Here is a 7,877-nt window from a genome sequence, read left to right as displayed (position 1 = left end):
GGCCCTCGCTGGGACAATAAAGCAATGGTTAAAACCATTAAAATTCCTTTGAAAACATAAAACTTGTGACCTGCAGATTGTAGGGCATGGATAGGATTTCTTCTTTGGTGCTTACTCTCTGTCAGGGACTGTATTATGCTCTGGGGTAGATACAAACTAATCTGGTTGGACACAGTCCATGTCCTTCATGGGGCTCACATCTTAATCCCCATTTTACAGAAGAGGTAACTGAGGCCCAGAGAATAATAATAATACAATAATAATAATAATAATAATAATAATAATAATAATTGCATTTGTTAAGCATTTACTATGTGTGAAGCACTGTTTAAAGCGCTGGGGGGAATACAAGGTGATCAGGTTGTCCCCTTTGGGGTCACAGTCTTAATCCCCATTTTACAGATGAGGTAACTGAGGGTGCAGAGAAGTTAAGTGACTTGACCAACGTCACACAGCTGACAAATGGCAGAGCCAAGATTAGAACTCATGACCTCTGACTCCCAAGCCTGGGCTCTTTCTACTGGGCAATGCTGCTTCTCAAAGAAGCAAAGAAGTTAAGTGACTTGCCCAAGATCCCACAGCATACAAGTGACAGATTCAGAATTCGAAGGGCATGTCCTCCTAATTTACAACCTGGTGCTGTAGACATTAGACCATGCTGCTTTGGTGTGACCAAAGAGATTAGGGGAGGCTGAAGGACATTCTTGACTGTGAGCCCGTTGTGGGTAGGGATTGTCTCTCTTTGTTGCTTAATTGTACTTCCCAAGAGCTTAGGGCAGTGCTCTGCACACAGTAAGTGCTCAATAAATATGATGGATTGAATCAATGGGAACATGCGATGGGAGTCACAAGCAAGAAAACCTTTATTTCCCCCCAGGATATACCCTCCTGCACCACACCTTTCTGATGGCACTTTTCATCTCTGTGTTTCTCAGTGTGTAAATGAGAGGGTTGAACATGGGAACATTTATGGTGTAAAACACAGCTAGTACTTTGTCCACCATGAAGGTGGTGGCTGGACATATTCATTCATTCATTCAATCACATTTATTGAGCGTTTACTGTGTGCAGAGCACTGTACTAAGCGCTTGGGAAGTACAGGTTAGCAACATATAGAGACGGTCCCTACCTAACAGCGGGCTCACAGTTTAGAAGGGGAAGACAGACAGCAAAACAAAGCATATTAACAAAATAAAATAAATAGAATAAATATGTATGTCAAATAAATAAATAGAGCTATAAATATGTATAAACATTTATACATATATACAGGTTGTGTATATATATATACATATATATATATATATATATATATGTTGCCAACTTGTACTTCCCAAGTGCTTAGTACAGTGCTCTGCACACAGTAAGCGCTCAATAAATACGATTGATGATGATGATGATGATGATACAGGTGCTGTGGGGAAGGGAAGGAGGTAAGACAGGGGGATGGGAGGGGGAGGAGGGGGAGAGGAAGGAGGGCCTGGGAAGGCCTCCTGGAGGAGGTGAGCTCTCAGTAGGGCTTTGAAGGGAGGAAGAGAGCTAGCTTGGTGGATGTGCGGAGGGAGGGCATTCCAGGCCAGGGGGAGGACTTGGGCCACGGGTCAACGGCAGGACAGGCAAGAACGAGGCACAGTGAGGAGGTTAGTGGCAGAGGAGCGGAGGGTGCAGGCTGGGCTGTAGAAGGAAAGAATGGAGGTGAGGTAGGAGGGGCGAGATGATGGAGAGCCTTGAAGCCGAGGGTGAGGAGTTTTTGTCTGCTGTAGATGTAGACATATGTAGATGAAGATGCAGGGCCCAGAGAATAAGACCACCACAGTGATATGGGAACCGCTGGTGGACAGGGCTTTGAGCTGACTGTGAGGGGAGCATATTCTTAGGGAAATTAATATGGCTATGTAAGAAATAAGCAACACCACAAAGGTGAACATGGCGATCATTCCTGTGTTGGCCAACTCCAACAGGTTTACAACAGAGGGGTCGGTGCAGGCGAGTTTCAGCAGAGGTTCACATCACAAAAATAGTGATCGATCTGATTGGGCCCACAGAAAGGCAAATGGAGGGTGAGGATTGACTGAGCCATCGAATGCACAAATGTCACAACAAAGGGGAGAAGCAGCATGCTGCTACACTCCCGCTGGTTCATGACAACCGTACATTGCAGTGGCTTGCAGATGGCCACGAAACAATCATAAGCCATCCACACCAGGATGAAGATCTCAACATCGCCAAAGAAGTGAGAAGCAAAAATACTGGGTTATACAACTGGGGAAGGAAATGGTCCTCCTCTCCATCATTAAGTCAGCGACGAGTTTAGGTGAGATGGTGGACGTATAGCAGAGATCCTCAAGGGACATGTAACTGAGGAAGAAATACATCGGCTGATTGATTAGGTGGCTGAACTAGCTAGTGAGGAGAATGAGCAGATTTCCCATCACGATGCCAATGAAAAGGAGCAGAAATAGCTTGAAACAGACAACCCGCACCATAGGATTTGGGGAAAGTCCCAAGAGAATATATTCTGAACTATTGTTCTGATTTACCGTGAAGTCAGGAAAGGCTCTTCCTGGAATTTGTGACTTTGCCTGAAATGATAAAATATTGAAACATAGCCGATAAGACAAAACATCCATATCTTCACTTTAGCTCTCTAGAGTTCTCTCACATGAACCAGGCCTGATCATACATTTTTACTCTTGAAGTCTGCCCTTTTATTTGTGATTTTTAGTCGGTATCGAAGACATTGATATGCATGATTTTCTTCAGTCAGACAAGCAGCTTTTGAAGGAGTTTGAAGTAGAAATCAAGGAGCAGAATTTCAGAGATAAGCAGGATTGCTTCATCAGTTCATTGAAGACACTGATAAGAAGAAAGAACTGATGTCTCTAGGCTCAAGACCCCAGGTTTCAGTTCTATACTATTAGTGCTGAATACAGTGCCTAGCACTCTGTAAGTGCTCAGTAAAAGCCGTTGAATGAAACAGAAGAATCCAGACAGGTATTCAGCCACAGATGGGGAAATGGACTGCTCAAACACTACATTTTGTCAGGCTATCTAGACTAAATGAAACAGGTTCCCTAAATTCTAAGCCAAATGCTCAGTTATTTCATCATAACCAGGACTCCATAAAATGAAATTCAAGGGGAACAGTTAAACATTCAGGGACTTTCTACCTTTTCTTACTGTGTGAACACTGGGCAGATAGAAAAACAATTAGCCTTGGGAAAGTATATTGTACGCTGTTACCGAAGACATATTAGCCAAACTCAGGTCCTTTTGACATGGTATTAGTCTCTTTGCATATGTAGCATTAGGTGGAGTTTCAGGACTTTATTAGCCAGAGGCTGTAGAATCTAGACTGTAAGCCCTGTACAAAGAGCTTGGGAGAGTACAGTACAACAGAAAACAAGGAAGGCCTGTATTCTACTTTTTTTTCCTGGCTTTAGGGTGGAATTTAAAAGTGCCTAAATCTAGATGTCAAAGAGAAAATGCGATTTTAAAATCCATGAAGAATATTTATTGACTGCCTACCTCATGCAGAACACTGTACTATGCACTTGATAGAGTATGATAAAGTTCATTCACATGACCCTGCCCTCAAGGAGTTTATAATCTAATAAATAATTATGGTACATGTTAAGGGCTAACTCTGTACAAAGCCTGTTCTAAGCACCTCTGTACCAAGCCTGTTTTAAGCACTGGGGTAGATACAAGTTAACCAGGTTGGACACAGTCCCTGTCCCAGCATTGGGATCATACTCTTAATCCTCATTTTTTACAGATAGGGTAGAGGAGGCACAGAGAAATTAAGTAACTTGCCCAAGGTCACACAGCATACTTGTGGTAGAACTGGGATTAGAAACCAGGTCCTTCTGACTCCCAAGCCCATGCTCTATCCACTAAGCCACACTACTTCTTCATCTAGAAGGGTTAGACAGACACTAAAATAATTTACAAATAAAGTATAGGCAGTAGGAAGGAGGAAAAGGAGATTTGTGCATGAGTTCACAATTAATTAAATGATGTTTATAAACTATGAATATAAGGCGAGAAGCAGTGTTACCTTGAAAAAGGAACACTGGCCTGGGAGTCAGAGGACCTCGGTTCTAATCCTCCTTGGCCACTTTTCTGCTGTCTGGCCTTGGGCAAGTCTTTTTACTCCTCTGTGCCACAGTTCCCTCATCTTACTTCCTTCTCCTACTTTGACTGTGACACCCAAGTTGTACTTGATGATCTTGTATCTACTCCAGCATTTTGTCCAATGCTTGGCTCATAGTAAGTGCTTAACAAATACCACAATTATTATTTAATCATTATTATATGCTTCAGGCAATGTTTAGGCAATGCAGAATTTTAAGTTATTTATTCATTTTACTATCTGTCTTCCCCTCTATATTGTAAGCTCGTTATGGACAGGGAATGTGTCTGTTAATTCTGTTGTATTATTCTCTCCCAAGCACTTAGTACAGTGCCCTGCATATAGTAAGTGTTCAGTAAATACCATTGATTTATTGATTGATTGTAGAAGTGTTGAAGTGGCAGTAGAGGAGGCTATAATATGGAGAGATTAAAAATAAATTGACAAAGCCTCTTGTAAAAGGTGTGATTTTGGAAGGGCTTTGGGGTTGGGGAGAGCTGCATTCTGTTGAATTTGAAGAAGGAGAGATTTCCAGGCAAAGGGAAGAGCATGGTCAAGACGTCAGAAGTGGGATAATAATGAGGTATAATGACCGGTTTAATTTGAGAGGAATGAAGAGTGTGAGCTGGAGTGTAGAGGGAGAAGAGAGTGGATCAGTTCATTCATTCATTCATTCAATCGTATTTATTGAGCACTTACTGTGTGTAGAGTACTGTAATAAGCGCTTGGGAAGTACAAGTTGGCAACATATAGAGACGGTCCCTACCCAACAAGAATAAATAGAAGTAAAGCTAGATGCACATCAGTAACAAAATAAATAGAATAGTAAATATGTACAAGTAAAATAGAATAATAAATCTGTACAAACAAATACAGGTGCAGAGGGGAGGGGAAGGAGGTAGGGCAGGAGCGATGGGGAGGAGGAGAGGAAAGAGGGGACTCAGTCTAGGAAGGTCTCCTGGAGGAGGTGAGTTCTCAGTAGGGCTTTGAAGGGAGGAAGAGAGCGAGCTTGGCGGATGTGTGGAGGTCAGAAGCACAGATGGCTGGAGTAGCTCACTCCTCCCCCTTCTCCATCTCCCCACTGTCAACCTTCTCTGCTACTCTCCCATCCTTCCCAGCAGTATCTTCATTTGAGCTCTCCTCCCTCCTCTCAACTGCTACTACATCCACCTGTGCTTTAGACCCCATCCCCTCCCATCTTCTGAAATCTCTCACTCCGTCCCTCCTCCCCTCCTTAACTTCCATCTTCAACTGCTCACTCTCCACTGGCTCTCTCCCCTCTGCCTTCAAACATGCCCACGTCTCCCCCATCCTAAAAAAACCCCTCTCTTGACCCCACCTCCCCTTCTAGTTATCGACTTATCTCCCTCCCACCCTTCCTTTCCAAACTACTAGAACGAGTCGTCTACAACCGCTGGCTCGAATTTCTCAATGCCGACTCTCTCCTCGACCCCCTCCAATCTGGCTTCCGTCCCCTACAGTCCACCGAAACTGCCCTCTTAAAGGTCACCAATGACCTCCTGCTTGCAAAATCCAATGGCTCCTACTGTATCTTAATCCTCCTCGACTTCTCAGCTGCCTTCGACACTGTGGACCACCCCGTGCTCCTCAACACGCTGTCCAACCTTGGCTTCACAGACTCCGTACTCTCCTGGTTCTCCTCTAATCTCTCCGGCCCTTCATTCTCAGTCTCTTTTGCGGGCTCCTCCTCCCCGTCCCATGACTTTACTACAGGGGTTCCTCAAGGGTCAGTTCTTGGTACCCTTCTGTTCTCTATCTAGACTCACTCCCTTGGTGAACTCATTCACTCCAACGGCTTCAACTGTCATCTCTACACTGATGACACCCAAATCTACATCTCTGCCCCTGCTCTCTCTCCCTCCCTTCAGGTTCGTATCTCCTCCTGCCTTCAGGACATCTCCATCTGGATGTCTGCCCTCCATCTAAAACTCAATATGTCCAAGCCTGAACTTCTTATCTTCCCTCCCAAACCCTGCCCTCTCTTTGACTTTCCCATCACTGTAGACAGCACTACCATACTGCCCATCTCACGAGCCCGCAACCCTGGTGTCATCCTCTACACCCGCTTTCTCGGTCACCCCACACATCCAATACGTCACAAATACCTGCCGGTCTCACCTCCACAACATCGTCAAGAATTGCCCATTCATCTCCATCCAAACCGCTACCCTGCTGGTTCAATCTCTCATCTTATCCCGACTGGGTTACTGTGGCAGCCTCCTCTCTGATCTCCCATCCTCCTGTCTCTCCCCACTTTAGTCTATACTTCACGCTGCTGCCCAGATCATCTTTGTGCAGAAACGCTCTGGGCATGTTACTCCCCTCCTCAAAAATCTCCAGTGGTTGCCTGTCAACCTCCAGCCCGTTGTGGGTAGGGACCGTCTCTATATGTTGCCGACTTGTACTTCTCAAGCCCTTAGTACGGTGCTCTGTGCTCAATAAATATAAGCGCTCAATAAATACGATTGAATGAACGATTGAATGAATATTCTTCCCTTAAGAGGATTCCAATTACCACTAGCATGTACTGAAAACAGTCTTTTAATCGATGTGTATAATGAGAAGGAAGACTTATACACCTACAGGAATTGATATTCATTGTTCTGACAATTCAGAATACATGAAAACCTTCAAGTATGGTTCTTTGAGAAGAGATTAAGCCACAATGAGGTTTCTTAAAGCATCTGAAGAAGCCGCGGATTCCTTCTTTCTGTCACTGAAAAAATCAACAACATAATTCTCAGAAAGTGATTCACTTCTGTCCTGAAGTAATTATTTGTCCCCATAACATCTTCATGGCATTTTTCACCTCCACATTTCTCATGGTGTAGATCAAGGAGTTAAGCATGGGAGTAATGAAAACATAGAATACGGTCACTGCTTTATCCATGGAGAAGGTGAAGACAGGCCTTATGTAGGTGAAGATACAGGGAACGAAGAACCGCGTGAAGACCATGATGTGAGAGCCACAGGTGGAGAGGGCTTTGTGCCTTCCCTCTGAACTATTACTTTTTAGGGAATTCAAGATGACAACGTAGACGATTACCAACATGAGGAAACAGAGAGTGTAGATCAGGCCGCCGTTGGCAGCCACTGAGAGGTCCACTACATAGGTGTCTGTGCAGGTGAGTTCCAACACAGGGTACATGTGACAGAGAAAATAATAATTGACATTGGGACCCCAGAAGGGCAGCCGGATTAGGAAGAGAATCTGAATTATTGAATGAAAGAAGCCCACTACCCAGGCCACCCCCACCATTAGGATATACACCTGCTGGTTCATGATGATCAGATAGTGCAGAGGTTTGCAGATGGCCATGTAACGGTCATAGGCCATCACAATGAGAAGGATGGCCTCTGTCAATCAATCAATCGTATTTATTGAACACGTACTGTGTACAGAGCACTGTACTAAGCGCTTGGGAAGTACAAGTTGGCAACATATAGAGACAGTCCCTACCCAACAGTGGGCTCACAGTCCCTCCAAAGAAGTGTAATACAAAGAGCTGGACCATGCAGCCATCATAAGAGATGGCTTTCCTGGCAGACAGGCTGTCCACAATAATTTTGGGAGTACTGGAATAGGAGAATTTATTTATTTTATTATTTATTAGAATAACAATAGAATAATTCTAGACTGTGAGCCCGCTGTTGGGTTAGGGACCGTCTCTATATGTTGCCAACTTGTACTTACCAAGCGCTTAGTACAGTGCTCTGCACA

At 44.2% G+C, this 7,877-nt stretch overlaps 1 pseudogene; it reads right to left on the bottom strand.

Annotated features, from left to right (window-relative positions):
• Positions 1 to 863: 863 nt before the first annotated feature.
• Positions 864 to 7,493, bottom strand: LOC119928864 (annotated as a pseudogene).
• Between the last annotated feature and the right edge of the window lie 384 nt (positions 7,494 to 7,877).

The sequence above is a fragment of the Tachyglossus aculeatus genome, chromosome 5, assembly GCF_015852505.1.
Source record: "Tachyglossus aculeatus isolate mTacAcu1 chromosome 5, mTacAcu1.pri, whole genome shotgun sequence".
In the NCBI taxonomy this organism is placed as follows: domain Eukaryota; kingdom Metazoa; phylum Chordata; class Mammalia; order Monotremata; family Tachyglossidae; genus Tachyglossus; species Tachyglossus aculeatus.
Note: the sequence above shows the minus strand (reverse complement) of the source record. Positions and strands in the feature narration are given on the sequence as shown.